General features: G+C 39.8%; 1 protein-coding gene across 1 annotated transcript in view; it reads left to right on the forward strand.

Moving 5' to 3' along the window:
• Positions 1-11,101: 11,101 nt before the first annotated feature.
• PPARG (peroxisome proliferator activated receptor gamma) overlaps positions 11,102-21,855 on the forward strand; it is a 52,525-nt gene continuing 41,771 nt past the window's right edge. The window contains exon 1 of the mRNA XM_058845282.1: positions 11,102-11,245. The gene's annotated coding sequence lies outside the window, so the exon portion shown is untranslated. The remainder of the gene's footprint in view (positions 11,246-21,855) is intronic.

A 21,855-nucleotide genomic window follows, 5' to 3' on the forward strand; every position in this document is an offset into this window, starting at 1 on the left:
AATTTCCCAAATTCTGCTTTGAGCAGAAAACAATTCTGGAAACTTTCGCTGTGGCAATGCTTTAAAAATCACCCCCAGCCTAATTAACATCTGCTTTAGGAGTTGGAGTTATTACAGGGTCATTTATCTACTCCAAGGATCTTGTACACAATTGAGCAGATTTTTAATGTTTAACATCTCTGCCCATAAAGCAGCAGCGAGAGCCATTCACCTAAGGGAGCGTGTAATGGCTAATTCAGGGCTGGGCTTCTCTTCACCATTTCTCACCAATTCCAGCTTTTCTGATCACAGGAGAGGGAGCATCACCCATGACTGAAGTGCAGCTCTTTTTAGAAAGCTCAAAGAAGACTTAGAAATTTTAGCACCAGGAGATAAACAACAACAAAAATAAATTACTAAAAAAAAAAAACCCTGGATATTCAATAATTGAAAAAACTTCTGCAAAAGGCCTGATGTGAATGGTCTAAGATGCAGTAGGTTTATTGGGAAATAAACCCAAATATGTTTTGGAAAGGTCCTCTCCAAAATACAGCTTTCCTCACCTGCAGCCTGGCCAAAAGGTGATAACCAAATCTGCTTCTACCCCCATTTTTAGGGGAATTATTCCTCTAACAGGGGGATTTCATTTCCCACTGTTAGATTGGCCAGTTGCTCAGCAGGAGAAATGGGATTTGGGGGCATGTGTAACAGGATGCACCATTCAGGCAGGGAATAAAGTTCCAGAATTAAAGAAAATTCATTTCTCTCAGCTCATCCATGGGTGTTTCTAGGGCTCCAAAAGTCCAGGTTTTACTAAGGGTGATTTCAGATTTCAGATTTAAGAGATCTGAAGTCAACCCTTCTTCAATTAAATCTGCCTTTTCTTAATGGTTCTTGTTATGCAGCTCAATCTAAAGACTTTGGAACAACTTTTTGATCTTTATTCTGGCTGTTACTTTAGTTTTGGTTTGTTTGGGATTTTTGTTGTTATTGTTGTGCCCTACATAATGAGCATCGATTTCTAGATTAAGGAAATATTTCATCCACCTGGTTTGTTCTGGTCTGTAATCCCCAACTCCTGCTCTTGGAGTGGCCTTTCCAAGAGAAATAAAGAGTAAAAAGAGGATTTTTAAATTTTAAAGTCTTGGGGGCTCCTGATGTTCTTGCAGCAAAAACCCAACAGGTAAAAGTGATGGTTGTGCAATTCAAAGATCCTAAAACAATTGTAGTCCTGTCTCACTTAAAAGGGATTTTAAGACTGGCTTAGGTCCAGGGCAACTCTCTACCTTTGAGTCACATATTAGAATTTGAAATGAGTGCTGGGGAAGTTTTATAATTTATTTAAATGATCATTCAGAAGAGCTTCAGCACCAGCTCTACGCTTATTATTTAAACTTAAGGGGAGTAATTTTGATAATTTATCAATAAGAATTGATAATTTTGGCTTCTGGAAAAGCAGAGGGAAAGTGGGAAGGAAAAGTGTAGCTGGAAGCCAACAACACTCCAGAAGAAATAACTATAAAATGGGGTTTAGACATGTGAGGGAATTATGAAATATAGTCTTGTAAATAACTTGAGCAGGTATTGGAGAAGCACAAATATAAAATATTTAGATAATCAATTTTTAAGAGATGGCAAGATAATACAGACAGAAAGAGATGAATTTAACAAATGGATCTGCTGCCATATCCACAGATCTCAGAGCAGCTCGTGCACATTGCTACTCTCACCTGGCTACTAAAAATCATTATTTATTTACCCAATTTAAGTGGTTTCAGAGTATTAGAGAACCAAGTTATACTGCTTTCTGTTCGAAAAAAAACCAAAAAAAAAACCCAGACATTTTTATAAGAACTGTTTCTCAAAAATACAAACATTAATTCAAAGTAAAGTTTGAGAGCATTTAAAAACCTGAACTGGTAAATGGATCAGACCATAAGAGATCACATCACACAAGTTAAAAATTCGGAATATTATGAAATAAAATAATAAGCTGAGATAAAATATCAATGGAGCCAAGGTTTCCAACTGAAAAAAAAATCAATTAAATAAAAAAGGTACATTTATGAATAAAACTCCAGACAAAACCAGCCTGGAGCCATGTGATGAGTAAACAGGAAACTGGAACCAGAAAATAGAGAATGGAAGGAGGCTGCTGCCATGGGTGAGAGCAGTTACCCCAAGCTTTTTTCATTCTTCTGAGCTAAGATTAGCAGGTTTAATAACTCAGTTCCAAGGAACAGGCTGAATTCTTAAAACCAATAACTTTTTTTTCCAGTTTCTAGTAATTTTCTGGACATATATCTACAGACAAAGGCAATTTTGTTACCTTTTTTGTTCTCCCAATCACAATGGAAGTTAAAATCCTGCAGTGCTCCTGCTCTGCATTACTCTATGGAATATTAAATCTGAAATTCTGCTTTTCACTTCTTGGGCATTTATTGTTAGGCTTTTTATATTCCATTATAAACCACAGTGAATTCTTGTTGTTTTATCTTGCCTGAGAAAATATCCTTGAAGAGGAAAGCTGCCCAAGTCCCAGTCTACAAAAAAGCCAATTTTCCCCCCAAAATCTTTCCTGTTGCAACTTCCCTCTCCCCTCAGTAGTGACCCATCTATTTCTAGGAGTGAAAGTAAGAACCATCCCCCCGTGAGCTGAAACTTCTGTGGTCTGTTTGGAAGAAAAAGCTGTACATTTTTTTTTTCCACTCATATTTGAAGAGTTTTGTTTTGCTCTCTGGAAGCAGGTATAAATTATTTGGGGAAAAAAAAAAAAAAAAACAGATTATGGAAAACCTGCTGTTACCAAAAAAAGTGACCTCAGTTGCCACCAAATTTGAGCTGTCACACTCTGAGGAGAGGGGTTATGATAAGTGAATCTTGATTTCTGATATACTTCACTGTCTGTATTTTATCCTTTAAATAATTAACTTCTCAGTGATTTATGACAGAAGTTGAATTACCTATAAAGTCTATTTAGAGAAAAAAATTTCAGCAAAGGGCCAAACTCCACACAACACAAAAAGGGTTTTACAAGTGGATAGGTTGTTACTAAGCACATTTGAGCAGGAATAAATCAAATGTGAAATAAATTATAATATACTATATTATATATATATATGTATGTATGTATATGTATGTGTATATGTATATTATATATATGTATTATATACTATAAATGTGAAATATATATTAGAATAAATATGAGAATTTCCCAATTGAATCCCATTTTCTGTGCTACCATTCTACCCTTATTTTTGCTTTTGTTTCCACAGATTTGGCTGCAGGTTCAACTGCTGGAGCAAAGAACAATGACCAGGCCCAAATCTCCACAATTTTCAAATAAAAGTAGGGGAGTTTATATTAAATTTACTTCACTGGAACAACAGTGGGTTGCCAGGTTCTACTCCATGGTGTACTGAACTGCTACATTTTATTATTTATTGCTTTATATAAAACTCAAATAGCAGAAATCAGCACAAGGTGCTCTGTAAATTCCCAGAATTGCATTGTTTTGTTCACACAGCAGAAAGAAAACACTGTTAATGAAGTTCACAGAGGAAAAACTTCTGTAGAATAAAGGAGTTTGATGACATCTGCCCCACGCCCCACTGAAGGGATGCTTCTATATTAATTTATGCAAATAAAAGTAAACATTCCATAGTATGCAAATGAGCTACTAATAAAAAAATTACCATCCCTTACATGTGTATAAAAGACTTTTTAAAGAGTTTTTTCATCTCTCCTCTGCTAATACCAGGGACTCAGAGCCACAGAGAGCAATCACAAGGGCTATTACAATAAAAATAATTCAGATTTCATTCTGAAAGACACAAAAAATGTTATTTGCATTATCAGCTAGCTACAATCTGAGGGTATAAAAAAATCCCAGCAATGTGGAAATATATTTAATTGGTGTTTGAAACATATTAAAGCCATCAACCAACACTACCCCTGTTCTAAACCTGCCTTTATTTAATCAATCGCATCTTGTAACAAAGAAATTTTTAGCAGGGAGTATTTATATCCTAAATTAGAAATACCAGGTTTTTGGCTGCTTTGTGTGTTGTTCCTGACCCAGTGTTATTTTTCCTCCATTTCTGACCCAACCAGCTATTTAAATTCACCAGGATGTTTGCACATGCTTCCTAATTCACTTTATATGTTAGCTAGCGCATTATTTTTTTTTTAATTTTTAAGATTCTTCGTTGGCATTCAACCCTTGGCATGAAAAGGCAAATTCTATAGAGCTCAGGCTGAGTCAGCAGAAGGGCTCTTGCTATAGAATTGCAAAAACCTCCACAGAAATTGTCAAATACCCTGAGAGAGCACAAGATGACAAAGCCAGGAGCTTCTCCAGTGATGATGAAGGGTTTCAGGCACACAGTGGGCAGAAGTCCTAAAACACTTGAAAAATATTTAACTGAACAATAATGGAGCAGTGCCAACTACTAAAAGTTACCAAAGATAATTTTAATTGTTGTAGATATAATAGTGTTCAATGACAGCTGTTTTGGAACAAAAAGGTTATTTCCTGAAAATCACTGTAATATTTTTCTCCCAAAATAGCCCCTGGTTCACTGCTCGAGTTACCTGGCATCCTCTAATGCTCAGCACAGACTAACAACCAGTTATTAACTTTATTTTTTAGGAGTCTTCAGATCTTAAATGAAAATAATGACTTATTTGAAAGACTAACAAGAGTTGGTTGAGAAGGGGAGCAGACAAACCCAGAGAACAATTTACGTGGCTGGAACGTGATGCCTTTAATGTAACACCTACTTCAAGCTGCTTTGCCTGGCCATATTTTGTTTTCTTGTACTTCTGCAGAACATAATTCAAGTAAGGATTAAAGTTACTGTTTCTCTGCCCAGCAGAATTCCCTGCACGTTTTTATGATGAAGATTTAATCACAGAATAAGGAGATATTTATTACACTTAAAAAGACCTCTTTTGAGGCCCTTTGGGTTCAGCATCTGTGTGCATCTACACAAAACAACCCTGGGGAATAAAGCAAATATTGGGGTGATTTTCCACAGAAAATGAGTCTGGATCTCACACTCCTGCTGGGTAAAAGTCAGAAGTTTGGTGTGTGTTTTGTTAGGTCACACCTGTGGATGAAGGAGGCCCTGCAGCACAATTTGTGAGATGTAAGAAAAGGATGCTCCCGTTTTATTGTTGTGCCACTCCTGGTGATTCTTTCAGAACTAACACGACTGAAATGACATTGTTTTAGCACATTTCATGTTAATAATAATGTATATTAATTAAAAAGACAATCAAGAAACTGCTTTATACAAACTTTGGTCTTTTATCAAAACCCACACAACCCATTTCCTGTAAAGACTAAAGAAGGCCTTTCAGCAAACATAATTAAATCTATAGGATAATCTGAATTCCATCTAATTCTCTTTCAGTCTTTATTACCTATATCCACCCTAAATAATTCCAAAATGTTTAAAATGTGTTTAAGCATTTCAATAAATTTATGACATTTTAAAGAGACCCTGACTTCCTTGGATTAAAACCTCTTTGCAGTAGAAATAAAATTAATAAAATAAAATGGTGGGAATGTGAGATCCATGACAGGAATGCTGAGAACTGATCCTTAGGACAAGGAGATGCTCCATGATTTTTCCTGGGATTTAGGAGCTGCAGCATTTAACGGACTGGCAGCATTTCCTACGTCCATCTGAGCACCCTGGAGATTTGGGGAAAATATGTAAAAAGCAGGGGCTTTAAAAATAGTGCTTCAAATTAACTCCATCACAACAATGTATAAAAACTATAAAGTGGGACAAAGGTTATAGGAAATGGAAGTACCAAGAGATCTTCAAGCAGTCCTCCAAAAGAAACAATGGGAGGGGGGGGATTAATTATTTTTTCACAATTATGAGTGAATGAGCACCTTTCTCATACTCTTACAAGGAAAACAAAATCCTCTTCATCAACAAAGGTTTAATTGGAATCTGGAGGCAAAGTTCTCTAGATATTTTGAGTAAAAGTTTGCACTTTTGAGTTCTAGTCTTTACTGGAATCATTGAGTTGCTGTGTAAGACAGCAAATTACCCCAAAGGATTTACTTTAGGACTATAGCTTCACAACCAGATATATTCCCATAACTTCAGGAATATAGCTGTGATCTGCTGATATAATTATACACAAATTATGAGCGTAAAACATTTGTATAGACGGCAGTGGCTTGTCTCACAATGCTTTAACAATGCAATATTATTTCTATTTTATATATGAGTAAAATGAGTGGTCCTCCAAAAGAAACAATGGGGGGATTCATTATTTTTTCACAATTATGAGGGAGTGGGCACTTTCCTCATACTCTCACAAGGAAAACACAATCCTTTTCATGAACAAATGTTTGATTGAGACCTGAAGGCAAAGTTCTCGAGACATTTTAAGTTAAAATTCATCCTTTTGGGGTTCTAGTCTTTACTGGAATCATTGAATTGCTGGATAAGATAGCAAATTATCCCAAAGGAGTTTCTTCAGGAATATGGTTGTGATCTGCTGACCACAAATATCTTTTATGAGCATGAAATAATTGTACAGACAGCAATGACTTGCCTCACAGTGCTTTAGCAAGGCAATATTATTTCTATTTTATATATTAGTAAAATGAGCCAGAGCTCGGTGACTTCAGTGCCCCACAGGAAGTCAGTGACACAACCAGGAATAGAAGCGAGACCTCTCAGCAGCTCAGTCCCATGCTTTAACCACAACCCAGCCACCTCCTTCCCATCTCAGATTAGCACAACCCTGAGCCTTGGTTGCATCAGCTCATCATTTCAGATGTCTAAGCATGTATAATTGTAGAAATCTGGATTTCCGAAGTTACGTCCATAAATCTGTCTCAGCTCAATCACCCAAGAAGTTCAGATAAACTGGTTTGAAATGAGGCTCAAAACGACCTTTTGGCTGCTTTAAAAGGATTCCTTCATTAGTAAATTTTGGATGGATTAACACATCTGGCAGATACCAGGATGTGCTTGAGCTTCTTATTCCTGTATTTTCTTTTGCCTGCTAACTGTCTGTGATGTGCAAATTGAATCAGAAAGGAACTGGAACAGGAATATCATATCCAACTACAGGAGAGCCAGGCAGTCCTAGAGAGGGAGTTATTCCCTTCAAGATGAAATCAGAAAACTTAAGAGTCGGTGGGGAGACTAAAGGCCAGGGAAAAAAACCCATTACAATTAGATGTAGGCAGGGTGGTGTGATCTTGGCTTGGTGAATTTAGAGCAGGCATGGTTTGGATTTTGTTCTCTTTTCATCCAAGCCTCGAAGTTCAGGCAAAGGAGGCTCATTTTTAAGGGGTTCCTGTTTTGACCCGCCCTGCAGTTATCTGTGGAAAAATCTGCATCGTGCCTGGTTCTATCCCTCCTGCTGCACCTGAGCAGAAATTCACCCAGCTCAGTCCTCCACCAGCACTCAAAGGAAGGCAATTTATTCCCCAGGTTTTGCCATAAATCTGTGTAAAATGCTACTGATCGCAGCTGAAACTTTCAATTCCCTTCAAGTAAAGAGTGTGCAAGCTCTAGATAGGAGTGTGGTGTGATATTATGACTTACTTTTGAAAAACATGCCTTCCCAGACCAAAAACTGCCAATAAAGGCAGAATGAGATATGCTGAGGCAAATAAGATATGCTCTTTATCAATAAAAGGACACCAGATAGATGAATTAAAATATTACGTTACCCAAGAGAAAGAACCAGGGGTAACTTTTTAAAAAGCCAGCAATACAGGACATTTTTAACTTATTTAAATCCATTCCTTTAAAGCAAAGCAATTTGCACAATCAGAACTTGCTGCTCAGGCTGTCAGATTTCTGGCTGCACTCTCAGAGGAGGAGATTGCCCTCTAGATGTTAAAAGTTTGGCTACTCCTTCATTCCATCCCACAGCATCAGGACGGGACGCACCACACGAGTGGTGATTTTAAACTTGAGCAATGCACCCAGAGACTGAGAGCCCAAACTCAGGGGAAACATAAAAAAGTCAGTAAAAGATGGAATTTGTGTCTTTGCAGAGATGGGAAGGGGTAGAAATCCTTGTAAAGTTGCCACTCTTTTCAAGCCAATTGTAAAAAAATCACAGCATCACCTCCAATAAATTCGTTTTTCTAACCAGAAACGCCTACCTGGAATTCCTTAGGAATTGTTGCACAGAAATTCCTTCATCAAGATGGAAAAGAGAAATGGAACTGCTCAAGGGAGGTTATTTTGTCACTGCTAACACCCTTATCCATCTGGAGATCCCACAAAGTACTCATTGCAGTTTCTCATCTCAGAGAGAACCATTTTTTGCCATATGATTCAATTTAATCTACTTCCAATTTTCTGAATAATTGAAACTCTTCATGTACAGTCAGTCAGTAATAACTGCAAACAGAAATAATTTATTTTTTTTCAGATGCAATAAATGCTTCAAAAAGACTCACCACGAGAAACGGACTGACTGAAGTTAATATAAAATGCAATTCTTTCACACGAAAAGAATTAACCAATGCTTTTATATAAGAAAAACAGAATATAATTGATCTTGTGTGAAGGCAAATTATCTTCTAATTTTAAAACCAGAACTGATGCTGAGAGAGTCTTTTCTGCTTCTCTTTGAACTTAGGGAAGAACTGCCCATGGTTCAGGAAGGCCTGAGCCTGACATTTCATTCTTGTTTCATAACTCTTAGAGGTCCCAGCCAAACTTAGGAATTCTCTCAGATAAGCAGGGGAGAAAGTCTGGATCATCAAAAACTGCACAGTCAAATAATGCAAACAAAAACTTACGAGGAACTGATAAATGTCTTTATTATGACCATTTCATTACTGTATAAAGCAACTTGATTACAGCATAGATAATATATTTGTAGCCTATTTTATTTCTTTACCAGGACAGAAATGATTGGCTTTCTCTGAAAAATAAAAAAAAAAAGTCTTTGTTAAGAAAAAAAAAAAACCCAACAGATTAATTCAATTTATAAATAAGACATACTTTTTAATTACATGGGTTCTTCATCTCTTGATTCTTCAAATTAAACTGCCTAAAAGAAGCATTTAATGAGATATCAAATTCTACCTAAAAATCTGTGTTAAGCAGGAAATCAGACAAAGTAATCTTTTCCTTTCCTGTCTCAATCTGCTAAAATGTATATTTACAAAATCTAAGTCATTTTTACATAAGTTATCGTTCTGGTTTTGCTTTATATTTTATGAGTTCTGTTCAAAAGGTGAACTTGCTAAAGAAAACAATGCTTAGAACAGAAACAGACTGATACTGTATTTGTAATATTTCTAAAGCTGTGTTTGGCTGATTTCTCTGGACTGACTTAGATATATCTGTCTCACCCGTGCAATTTAATTAAAATCCAAACTGTGCTTTGTATTTCTGCCTTTATTAAAAGCCTGGGCTCAAAGCAGGGCTGCACAGTCACAGCTGGATGTTATCAATACCTGCCAATTTCTGGAATGCTTCCAGTTACGTGGAGTTTGAAAAAGTTTGCATGTCAAAACCTTGATTTTGGGAAGGGATCCTCTATTTTCAGACATTTAAAGTAAATGGGGAATTCTCCAGCAGCTCCCACAGAGAGCAGCAGCTCTGCTCTCACCAGGGCTAAATCAGAACTCTGTGAGTGCCCAGCTCAGATCCTTCTCCTTTTAACTTTCTATTGAAACTACCTCAGCTATTGCTGTAAAGTGCTGGAAATGTTAATAACCGAGTCATTTAAAACCTCTTTTTGTTAAGATTGTTTCACCCACATTTGCCTCTTTGTTCATCCATGGTAATTCTGAGGGTTTGTTTGACTTGTTTTCAGGACCTGGCTTCTAATTCTGAGCTAGGGTATTACTGGAATAGGTTATTACTGCAGTATGTTAAAATAATTTTTAAAATACCCAACCCAAACAATAAAAAATAACCACTTTAAAAAATAAAATAAAAAACCAAGATATTTCCACCTTTCCAAGGCTAAAAAAAAAAATTCAGATGAAAGGGAAAAAGCAGGAATTGAAAAAAAATTTCCTTGATTTGTCAAGGCAGAGGTAACACCTCAAGCCTATACAAATAGACAGATAATTCTCATAAAAATTAACACAAGGCTTCAAGCCTCTGCAGACAGAGAGATTGTTCTCATAAACAAAAGGCTGGAGGCAAAGTTAGTATCTGTAGGTAGTCCAGGTATTTTGACGTGTTCAACCCTAATCTATAAATTGCCTTCAGTATACAAATAATAAAGCAAATGTGGGCTCTCTTTCAAAACGCTCGATGACTAAGAACCATAATGAGGCAAATTTGGGATCCTCTCAACCTGCCAGTGATGTCCAAGGGATCAGGAGTTTTTCGAGATAAACTGTTGTATCCCGGGGCACCTCGAGTTCCAGGATGACTCTCTAAAGCCTGTTGATCTTATGCCTTTTTTTCCACATCTAACTTCTTTTTCAAAGCCGCGGAGGCTGAGATAGAGGAGGTGACAGGCTTGTTGGGGCTTGCTGCCTCTGGAGAGCTTCGGAGCGCAGCCTGTACCGCTCTGCATTCCTGGCACGGGGGGGGAGAGCGCCCAGAGATAATCTCAAGAGAAAAAAAAAAAAAAAAAAGAAAAAAAGAAAAAGAAAGTGCAAAAGAATTTGCTTTACCTCTGTTACTGCTAAGAACCTTTTCAGAAAAGCCTTTACTCCTGTCACAGCAGGACACAGCCTGGCGTGAGGTGACCCAGCCAAACCACCCAGCGCAGAGCGGAGCTGGCTGGAGAATGAGGAGGCAAAAGAGAAAGCGGCCGGCAGGCGGAAAAAGTGAATTTTCAGTTACGGGAGATTACAGGGAGCAGAGATCAAATTCCAGCTGCGCCGCGGGGCCCGCGCTCTGCCCTCAGGTACAGGCGGCCCGGAGGGGACCGGCCGGGCTGCGGGCACGGCCCGGGGGCACGGGGGGGAAGGAGCGGCGGCTCCTCACAGCCCCGCTGCCTCTCCCGTCCCGCTGGGAGAGCTGTCCCGCTCTTCCTCGCCATCCCTGCGGCCGCCCCCATCCCGCTGCCCGTCCCCGTCCCCATCCCGGGCTATCCCGGTCCCCGATCCCGGCCCGGCCCGGCCCGCTCGCTGCCAGCCCCGCCGTGGGCCGGCGGGAGGCGGCGCCGGGGGGAGGCGGGCCCTGCCCGGGAGGCCGGGCCGAGCCGGGGAGTTTATCCCGCTGGAAGGGAACAGTTTCTCCCGCTGAGAACTGACAGCGCCAGGGCGGTGCGGGCTGCGGGGACCGTCCCCGAGGTGAGGGGGCAGCGCGGGGCCGAGGGAGCCGCGGGCTGTGAGGGCACCGCGGGCTGTGAGGGCACCGCGGGCTGTGAGGGCACCGCGGGGCTGCCGGGGCTGCCGGGGCTGCCGGGGCTCGGGGCGGGCAGGGCACGGAGCGGAGCCCCGGGCCGCTGGGGATGCTCGGCGAGCCGGGCGGGACGGGCCGGCGGCTCGGCGGAGCGGAGGCTGCTCCGGAGCGGGGAGAGCGCAGCGCCCGGCGCGGCCCCGGCGGCAGCGGAGCCGCGGGCGCTGCGGGCGGGATGCGGAGCCCGGAGCGCCCCGGCCGCGCTCCAGGTGCGGTCCCGGAGCTCCGGCCGGGGCAGCCCGGGCGCTGTGTCCATGGTGCTGCACCGGCTCCGGCAGCAGCCGGCCAGCGGAGGATGCTCGGGGCTGGAGGGGCGATGTCCCGCCCTGCAGAGGCGGAGGTGATGGGGACCACGGATGGATGGATGGATGAATGGATGGATGGATGGATGGATGGATCCGCTGCGCGCCGTCCATTCCTGCCGCCCTTGGGGAAAGCACCGCCAGGGCAGTGCTGGGCTCACCTGGCTGCTCTCGTAATGAATGAACGGCGCTTTTTCCTTCTTCTTTTTTTTTTTTTTTTTTTTTCTTTCAATTTCCCAATCGCAGAAAGTCGGGGAGCCTCTCACAGCCTGCAACAACCGAGATGCTATGTTGAAATATATTGTGTCTTGATGGCATGCCTCAGGTTCGCAGGAGCGTTTTGTAATCTTCCTGGTGTCATTTCTCCCCAGGGTATTCTGCAGCTAGAGAGTGCAAGTTCCTGTGGTGTTGTAACTTTGTGGCCCTGTGTACACACGACAATACTATGCTGACTTAACAGGGATGCGTTTATTAATATCAGTGATGTAAGGCTGGTATTTATTGTGATTAAAAGCTCAGGGAATTATCAATTTCTGGATGTCCTGTGGAGTTTGAGCTCCTTCAAATCAGATGGATCAGTTATAATTGTCCTTGAAATAATCAGGGGTTTGGGTTGGATTTGTATTTGTGACTTGCTGACCCATCCTTGACCAGGCTTTTGCTGTAAAACACGGTTATAATGTTCCATTTTAAAATATCTATTTTCTGGTAGCAATTAGTCCATCACTTAATAAGTAATTTACCTTTTAAAAGGTTACTATGATTTGTTACTAGTTAACTAAAAATTCCCAGTGTACACCAAGCAACTGTGACATATGATACTGAGTGCTCTCCTTTGAAAAGGAGTTTCACATGGTGTGCTCTCGTTAATATCAGAATTTGGTGCATCAAGTGATGTGTTTGACATCATTATTCACTTTGGCTGTCACAAAAAAAAAAAAAAAGAAATTGCTGCAAAAATTGCTCAGAGATTTAATTATGAGATTACAAGAAATCACTCCTAGCAGTGTGTTAAGGCATGTGGCACAATATAAGCATGGGCTTGTCAAGGGGAGAGAGCTGAAAAAATAGTTGGCGCTGACTTTGAATGATAACCAATCAGAAATACAATATAAAGGTAGTTTTACACAGACAGCTTTTGAATTGGAATGATCTTAGGTATCAGTTTTGTAAAATATCTCACCCACTTTTTCAGAAGTTCTGTGCTTCTGAACAGCCTTAAGATGGTCTGTGTTTCTTAGAAATGCCAAATTCCTAGATAATATGATATATTTAACATCAGCATTCAGTGAAACTTCCATTACAGTACGGAATATACAAATCATAGGGTTTTTTTCCTGATATAAATTTGTATTTCATATAATGAATTCTGAGATATTAAAGAATGTTAAAACTATGCCTTTTAACCTTCCTTATGAGACTGATAAAGGTGCCCATTATCAACAGTGCTTCGAAATCTGACTCTTCTGTGGACTTTTTAAAATAACCGTAAGTCCATTTCTAAGTCAATAAAATAAATTTAGGCACTGTTTCAATTACTTTTAGTGTCATTTCCTACTTATAGTAATGGCTAATAAAATGAATTTTGAAAACAATTTTATTGTAAAAACAAAATTTTAGAAGCAGAATGAAAACTCTGTCTTGTACAAAGCTGCACTAAATAATGAAAAGTAACTTAATACTTTTTTTTACCTTGATTGGTGAGGCCCTCTTCAGGTTTTTTTTTTTAATATGTGGAGTTAAATATCCTTCCTAGCCCTTTTTAGTAGTTGTGAATCACTAATGGTGCATGTTTGATATTCACAATCTGAGTTCCTTTTACAAGCTTTTTCACGAGGATTATTCCCATGTCCTTCTCTGTCACGCAGTAAAAGTTTCCAGTGCAGTTACTCAAGAGGAATCATCCTACACTTACAAATTCTCCATTCTTCTTTTGAAGTCATGGATACAATACTTTCCATTAGTTATTGCTACTGGTTTCATTTTTTAATCACTAATAGGTTTATTCAATCCAGCCTGATATTAGATGATAAATGCTAATTATTTCACTCTGTACTTCCATAATGGTGTGTCGTTTTCCAACAGCAGGATCTGGTTTTCAGGTACTTCATGCCAAATATTCTTTGTGTGCCAGTTCACTTTCTGTGGGCTAACAAGAGAAAGAGTTAGAAATAATCCAAAGCAAGAGAAAATTGGTGGACCCAAGTCCTACTCCTCATGCCACAAGCAGAACTTGGGGGTTCCCATTAACAGCTCAGTTTTAAGGACTTCATTTACAGAGTACTTGGGAGAACAAATCTCCTCCTTGCCCCCATCTTTTTCCCTGTGGAGGATTTTCCAAGGCAGAATGAAAAATGAAAGAGCCGTAAGATTTGTCTTCAGATTCTCAGGAATATGAAACATAACTTGATTTCTTTTGTCTCTTCCCCCCTCCACTTTTTTATTTTCCACAAAGGGAAGAGCCCAGGGAGATTTTCAGTTGTGCTTTGTTTTTAATGTAGGGTAGTCCACCTTTTTCCAGTGGTGCTGCTTTCAGGTTCCAGGGACAAGGTGGAAAATGCTGGTGCTAAGCAAATTATCACCCTGGTACTCAGCCCTGTGGTGAGTGGGCTTGGGATACTCCCAGGTCTTGCAGGTATAAGGAACTAGGAAGGAGAAAATAAATGTGGCAACCATAGGAAACATTAAGTTTCTACTTCAGCATCAGCCCTTCTGCTGCAGCATGGACTTTCCTCTTCCTCCTGCTACAAAGTTGTCAGCTCTTCTCACACTGCAGGGCAAATTATAATAAATCTGTCTTAGAGTTTTGCTCCTTAAATTTAGAGGGAAAAAAAAACATAATAAAGCAAGGCCCATTCTTCAGTCTTCCTACCTGGAAGCTTTCGCAGAACTGAAGTCAATTTGATGATGTTCACATTTTTCTCCCACTCCACCCACACCTTCCATTATATTATTTGGCCTGTTTGCCCTCTGATAAACCATTCTATAGAACTGAACTAAACAATGACATCATTCTCCAATTAAAATTCATGATACATGAACTATATAGATATTTTTAATTACCTGTGTTGCAGTAGTACCGAGCAGCCTAGTCAAGATTGGGGCCATCTTCTTACTCAAATGAAATAATTGCCCCTGTCCTCAATACTGTGTGATCTAGGACATGAGAATGCAAAGAGTTCCCCATCTGCAATGGAGAAACAATGTAGGAGGGTGACTGAGGCAAAAAAATTAAATTTTAAAATTTCAGTGTGTCCATTTATACCTACAAGAGTAAATGATGCTGGCAGTGGTAACAGATTCTAATCAGCATTGTGACAGAGAAAGTTAGGGATTTGTGTAATAAATCTCCAAATCTGCAGCAAAAAACACCTCAACTTCTAAGCAGTGTCCTCTTCTCTTCACTTGGCAGTTTCTCAGGTTTTCCCTGGCCATAGGAAAACTGTCCCTTTGGAGAAGGAGCCACCTCCAAAGCCGGGCTGGGAATTTCTGGAAGTGACTAGCAGGAGATGCTCTGTGGACTTGCTGAAGCCACCCCCTTTCCCTCATGACTAAGCAGATCTCCTCCACGCCATGCAGGCTGCACATTCAGGACAAAGTCTATGAAGTCTCTGAATCCCAAAGTCTACTCTGCTGGTTGATAATTAGCAATTTACAAAACACAAAGCTGCCGCAGCTCTGGGGATGCATGTCCGGCGCTGCATGGCTGCTGGGGTGAGAGCACGTGTGTGGTTCTGGACATGCTTCTAGGGGATGTGTGTGTGTAGGGAAGGGATTCACCCCGTGTTAGGAATGGATTCCTACTAATCTCAGCAGTGCTGAAAGGCTCTGTGTAATTTCTGATAGCACGGGATAATAAATATTAGGTAACATCCCAACAGAAAATACACAGAACACTCCACGCTAGCAAAGAAACTTCTCGGTTTAGTGGAAGATGTATAGAATCTAAAAAGAAAAAATAAAAATCCCAGCTTCCCCGAGGTCAGTGGTGGATGTGCTGCTTCACTAGGATCAGGTTTGCAGTGATAAAAGTTGAGTCCTCTGTACAGTTTCCTTCCATGCAATTACTGCTGAATTCCTGCGTGGCTGTGGGTTTAGCGTGCTCAAAATTGAGGGTCCGGCTCTAAAGGAATTGCAGCTTGCTCTGTGAGACTAAATGCCTGAAATTAAATAACCATGAGTATGTGTCATAGCTAAAGTCCTTTTCTTTGTCTTTAAAACTTGTAAGCGATGCCAGTGTAACGGGAGGAGCATATTTATCTGCCTTTTATGTGATCAATTTAACGTATTTCAATTCCAAATGAAACGCCAACATTTTGGTGCAGATGTTGCAGTTGGTAATAGTTTATTCTAGACTTCCAATTAGGCATGAATTCTACTTTTGGTCTTCTAACAGCTATTATTATGCCATTATAAAATACTCCACCTCGTGCTGCTTTATGGGCTGCTGGAATTTCATGAGCTCCATGGGGATTGGTGCCTTTCCTCTTTATCACAGATCGGATTGTGACATATTTTAGATTTCCTTTTGCCAGAATCCTTTAGCTTTTTATAGACCTCCAGCTCCAATTCCCCTAACTCACCTATGTGTATAAAATCCTAAATATGTGATTTGCATCCAAACACCTTCAGCTGTATGGAATATTTATAGGATAAGGCAGAGCAGTGGAAGTTTTCTTATTGCATCTTGTGTTTTTCCACCGAGTTTCAGCATTTACTTTGCAGAGAATTTCATATTTGCACAAAGCAGTCCTGCCCAGAGTTATGATCTCGTCTTAAACTTTTTACACAATACATGATTACACTGCATTGCATAAAATGGGATTTTTATGTTATAATATTGCATGAGAAGTCCATAGTACTTGTGTGTTTGTTTAGATTTATTGAACAGAGAGGTTGTGTAACTGCTGTTACTATTTGTGGCTGTGTAGCAGCAATTTTGAAGTTTGGGAGGTTTTGAACTCAGGTTGCCATCTATATACAAACAGACTGATGAATATTGTCACTCCCTGTGCTAGGGGAATATTTGAATATTGCTGTGAACTCAGTGCCCAACCATAGTTCTGTGAGAGAGATGTCAGGCTACCAAAAGACTCTGATTGTTCCACCAAAAAAAGGAACTATGGAAAGAAAAATGTTAATTACAGGCTTTAACACTCACACCAAGATCTTCTAGTAGGGGTGGTCAGAAAAACAGGTTTTACTACCTGGACCTGGTGCTTTGTGGTGCTATCTAATATGGGGGCTTGTGGAAAAATGCAGCCACTTCTATTTACTGCCTTTCATAATGTACATATTTCCTCATGATAGGTTTAGGTCCTGACTTTTTATGTCTACAGTAAATAAAACTGAGAGTTTATCCTTTCATCTCGAATGTGTTTTCCTTGGAGTTGCTGTTCCCTACAGTGGTATTTCAGCTACAATCTTTTATGCTGAATCTCAGTTTTTAAGCTTCATGGAAGCATGTTATTATGTGGTGCATTGCTAAATTGATTTTTAATCCTACCTATGAATGTAAAAAACAAGAAACCCAAATTTTATTTTCAGTTACACCCAGAGAAGTCTATAGATAAGCAAGTACAGAAGTACATGAGGGCAAAAGGTTGCTTTATTTGCTCAGAGTTTATCTGTATTCTCTAAACTTATTCAGGACCATATTCAGGGAGAAAATCTGAAGAGGCCACAGCAGAGGGTCTCATTCCCTTCAGGATAGGAAAAGAATATAATATTTATTTGCTTTCTAGCTGGAATTATGTCTAAAACAAAGTTCTTGCACTGACTTAATGATGCAATGCTCCAATCCCCCTAAAGTTAACCAGTGATAGGGGATGGATTTATTTCCTGGAGTCACTAAAGTTCTGCGCTAAAGTTCTGTTTTTCTTCCCTTTTGTCACTCCCAGATGCCAACATTTGCACTTAAACTGCATATCTGAGATGTCTTCTTTGTACATCAAGGCATGATAACTTATTTGAGGTTAGAAAATATTAAAAATACTAAGAAAAACAGGCAAGTGTTTTGTTTCTTTTAAATACCCCATAATATTGGCGATATAAATTGAGTTTTACAAATGGGTGCATATTTGAGGTTCTCATTTAGAGGTGCAGACTTTCTGAGTTTTGCCTGTAACAGAATTAGAGAATGTGGAAACAAAAGTTCAGCAAATGTGCTTTCACTTTCAGAATTTCCAGCTGTTGCTGAAGATGGTTTGAGATGATAAACAAGATGAAACTTTAATCCTTATTTAAAACAAGAGGGTTTTACATTAAATCAGTTCTCTGAGTGAAATAAGCACCATTTAAACCATTTATTTTCCTGCATTTGGTTTGGGTGTTTTCACATTTACATTACAGCTGTTGCCAGAATTGCTGAATTGGCCTGGAGTGGATTCTTTAGTAAGGATCTCATCTAAACAGGAGTTGTTCATTTAACTACAGAACAAGTTTCCAAATTGGTGCTACAAAAGTTTCAAGTCCTGAATTTAAAATAGGAAAAAAAGCAAATATTCAAGAATTCCATTGAAAGGCTCAGTTTTTCTAACAATGGTTTCAATGTATTTTTCATTAGTAAGCCAATGCAAAATAATTTTTAAAAATCTGATGGAAGCCTAATTAGTAGTTCCTACCTTGCTTCTCTGGGTTGTTGTTGTTATTATTTTAGTGTTGTTATTATTATTAATAATAATAATTATTATTATTAATAATAATAATAATAAATGCTACTGGAAGCAAATTCCACCCCTGCTTTGCCAGCTTTTGGAGCATTATTTGTGATGTGAGCTGGCCAGCTGTCCCAAAGTGGTGAATTGTTTTTGTGACACAGGGAAGAGCATTTGGCCATGGTGAGCAGGAAACTCAGGAGGATTCCTTGCCCAAATTTTGTTGCCTGATCTTGGTGTGGCCAATTTCACCAGGATATTTAGTATGTTCCCAAAATCTGCTTTAGTGTCGGGCTTTTTGCAGGAATCCAACCCCTTGGGTAAAACCCACCCTTGAAATCCTTGCACTGCTTCAGGTTTTTTAGACAGGGTAACACATCAGGTTATGCAAGCTGCATTCTGACACAGGTAATGACATTTGAGGAATTATTTTCTTAGATCAGGATTACTGATTTATTAGGAAATAGTGATTACAGCACAGCTGGCGTGGGCAGGAACTCTTGACAGTGCTTGAAGTACTGGGAAACCCTTCAGCATCAAGAACCCACTTTTCCTACAAAGATATTTTCTTGTAGATGTCTTCTTGAAAAAAAAAATTGGCGGTGAAAATCATAATCCAAAAATAGAATTTGGGAGGGAAAAATAGGATATTCAAGATCTACAAGCTTAATTTATATTAAAAAAAAAAAACAGCAGGAGAGTGTCAGAGTCCACAGTAACAGGTCCCATTATGAAATGAGCCTATCACTGCTTTCAATTGGTATCTGTCAATTTTTTCATGAGTCACAGTTTTGTTGAGAAGGGCATTTTTTATGCAAGGAAAGAGTTGCACACAGCACAGCAGCGCTGTGAGCTGTACATAATCTGCTGTTTCATCCTTCATGATGTAACACCGAGGATGTGGAAGTCATGTGCACTTCTTTCCATTCTTTTTTTGGTGCCAATTTCGAGTAGGTGAGAGACCAGACAAAAACCCAGAAAACCGCTGTGTATTTTCTCAATTCTGCTTTTAAAAGATAACAATAGTACCAGTGCCCTCCTCTTTCCTAATATTCCTAAAACAGAATTTATGCAGAATAGGTGGAGTAATGTGCAGTGTTAAGATTGGCTCTGGCTTTTTTAATCTTGTGAAATAGCAAGATTATCTTTAATCTTAATAGAGGCTACTGGTGTGCAGTGTGATTAGATTAATTGCAGTGGTGGATTAGGGCAGGGATCTAAGGCCAGTGTGGGACTTTGGAGGCCCAGCAGAGCAGGGAGTTGGGAAAATGGGAAGAAGCTGTCCACAGTGAATATCAGGAAAGGAAATTAATTAATTAATTAAAGGAAATTTCAAAGGAAGGCAGTGGGCAGATTAGCTATGCCTGCTGGATTTCTTTATTTATTTAGCCCTTTTCATTTTTGCCAATGAAAGCATTAAAAAACAGGGGAAGTCTTTAAAAAAATACAGATGTTGGAATTTCTTTCTCAAAGTTTATAGTTTATTGTTGGAACCTTCTTGATTTTGAATTCTTCTCTCTGGTCTCTTATGAGATTTTCAGCTTTTCTTGGTTTAAGATATGCTGACAATGCCATAACGTGGTCTTTCACTGTATTTTGGCATCCCTGCTCATTGTTCTTTCTCTGCCCAAGTTTGCTCTGTTTTTTAAATCTAGCCTTACTTATGGCTCCTCTGAGAACAGGAACTGTCTGATGTGCTAACAACAAGTGACAGCTTTCCTGTCACTGGGGACAGCAGAGCAGGCAGTGAGTATCGCTGCAGCCCGAGGTAAGTTTACAAGAACAATAACTCGCCCATACCCTAAATTTGCTGTCCTGGAGTGTGCCTACGTCCTCTGACGCAGGCTGGGCAGCAGATTCCTGTCCCCTCCCCTCTCCAAGAACAGGAAGGCACAGCACAATGTCAGCAAGCATGTGGCAATTTTGAATTTCTGCTCCAGCTTGACCCTTAGACATGAGGGCGGCTCTTTTGTTGGCACTGGGGAAAGAGCTGGACTGGGGATCTCCACAGAATGGCAGAGGGAGTGGATTTGATTTTTTTTAAAAAAAGCAACAGAACCACAGCAAATTGCTAGATGTGAAAACAGAGGGATCACATCTTCCTTTCCTCCCCAAAATTTTGGAGGGAGGAATAAAGGAAGGAAAAGGATTGAGGTGAATAAAGGAAGAGGAAGTAGAGAGAACCTTTAATTGTCCTGGAAGGAAAGCAGGAAGAAGCAAGGAGGAAGAAGAAATTGATGCAGGCAAGGTTGCCACTTTCCTGACAATTACTCCAGGAAAGGCTACTGAATGTAGTAATTATACCTGGCAATTACTCTGTGAAAGACAGGAATTCTCTGGAGCTCAAAACAGCCAGAATGATAGAGCACTCATTTAGCTATGAATATGAAAATTAAACAAATGAATTAAAGACAATGCAGTCTAAACACTAAATGGCACTGTTGTCTGCTTCCAGGGTGTCATTTAAACTGTTTTACAGCTCCTGGAAGAAAACATCCTCTGAGGAAGAATTCCTGAATTTAAATCAGAGCAAAAAATTGGGAAATCTTCTGCAGAGAGGAGTGTGGCAGTGGGAAGAGTTACTGACAGAGCCCATAGGATTTTCCTCCCTGCATCTTCTAAAAGCCATTCTTCAGAACGGGTTCCCTTATTTCCTTTGGTGCTCAGCAGCAAATCTGATGAAAAGGGAGTTTTCCTCTGTATCTGTGGAGAATGTGGATTATCCTAAAAGCTGGGGGTGATTTAGTGATGCCGGTATATTGTTCACTATTCTCAGAGTAGGAGACAAGGCTAATATTAATAATTATAAATGTGAATAATTAGAAATATGAATACTTATAATTTCTTTCCAGTTCTCTGCAGTATTGCCATTCTTATACTGTGGAGTCTTGAAGCAGCAAAATATTTCCTGTGTTTTTATGAGACAAGAAGGTGGATGGGTAAATGCCTCTGCTGGATGGCAAATGCAGGAATTCGATCATTATCAAGAATGGAACTTGTATTTTAGAGTTTTCCATCTCTACAGGAGTTTCTGCACAGATATTTCACTGAAATGACCTTCAAATTTGGGAATAAGAGGTCGGTGCCTTTATTAGTGCTCAGTAAAAGGGTGTACAGGAGAAAAGCGTCTTTGGTGAGATTTAGGAGAGCTTTGTTCACATTCCCACTGGTGCTGAACACCTCCAGAGCTGAGAGAGCCCACTACAGGTACTCCCAGCAAAAACTGGGACCACAGGTGGGAAGAAAAGCTGGTTCACAATTAAATAACTGAGCAGATTTGAGGAAAACCAAAACAAAACCCCAAAGCAATGATATTCCCCAGCCTCACTGAACACAAAGGCTTGAACCCTACCAGAGATTGCTGGAATTTGTGCACAGGTGCAGCAAGTGGGAGGTTCAGTGGATAAATTCTCAGAATTGTCCCTGCTCCAGTTTTAGCTCAACTAATTAATTCAATCACTTCTCTGAAATAATTTAGGAGCCAGCAGGGTCCATGGATCATTTACAAACTGGCAGTTTGAAAATGGGAGTTCCCAGTTTGAA

This window comes from Poecile atricapillus, chromosome 9, assembly GCF_030490865.1.
Source record: "Poecile atricapillus isolate bPoeAtr1 chromosome 9, bPoeAtr1.hap1, whole genome shotgun sequence".
NCBI lineage: Eukaryota > Metazoa > Chordata > Aves > Passeriformes > Paridae > Poecile > Poecile atricapillus.